This window comes from Morone saxatilis, unplaced genomic scaffold (assembly GCF_004916995.1).
Source record: "Morone saxatilis isolate NCDOM2014 unplaced genomic scaffold, NCSU_SB_2.0 Contig15, whole genome shotgun sequence".
In the NCBI taxonomy this organism is placed as follows: Eukaryota; Metazoa; Chordata; class Actinopteri; family Moronidae; genus Morone; species Morone saxatilis.
In genome coordinates, this window is record NW_023339707.1 from 2,904,977 (window position 1) to 2,905,567 (window position 591).

The 591-nt window shown below is 40.4% G+C and overlaps 1 protein-coding gene across 2 annotated transcripts in view; it reads right to left on the bottom strand.

Annotated features, from left to right (window-relative positions):
- adnpb (activity-dependent neuroprotector homeobox b) overlaps positions 1–591 on the bottom strand; it is a 9,594-nt gene that overhangs the window by 6,859 nt on the left and 2,144 nt on the right. The window lies entirely within an intron of this gene.

Here is a 591-nt window from a genome sequence, read left to right on the forward strand (position 1 = left end):
TTTGTTTGTTTACAAGAAACCTCCTTCCAGGGCACCTTTAACTAAAATGTCACAAACCAGTGCTCAGTGTTATATATGATAAATGTAGCTTAGCTTAGCTTTTACATTGTGTGCCTGCTGTGAACTAGAACAAAACAAAAAAAAAAAAGAGAAAATTATTATTATTTGTCAAAGTTTTGATTTGACCTTAGCTGTCTGGAGTACAAAAAGAAATGTTTCTTTTTTTTTCTTGCTTTCTAAGAGAAAAAAAACCAGCAGACACTCATCCATTGTGTGGATTACTAACAATAAGTTTAGCATGAGTAGAGGCACCTTCTGCCAGAGGTAGTAGGGGCTGTTTAATTCACTGGTCGAATGTCTCTATTCAAATCGGAGCTCCATGTAGTGAGGTCAAAGGTCACTGATGCATGATGACATAAAGGCAGCTCCGTGACAACAAACAGCACAGTCCCAAACAATTCCTGTGAACACCTCAGCTTATTTCCCCTTCTAGAAAACACAGAACAGAGAGCGGGAACCGTGTGTGCGAGTGGTTCCACCAACGGCTGGCCTACTGAAGAGCTGAGAGAACCGGAGACATTTCTGTCCATC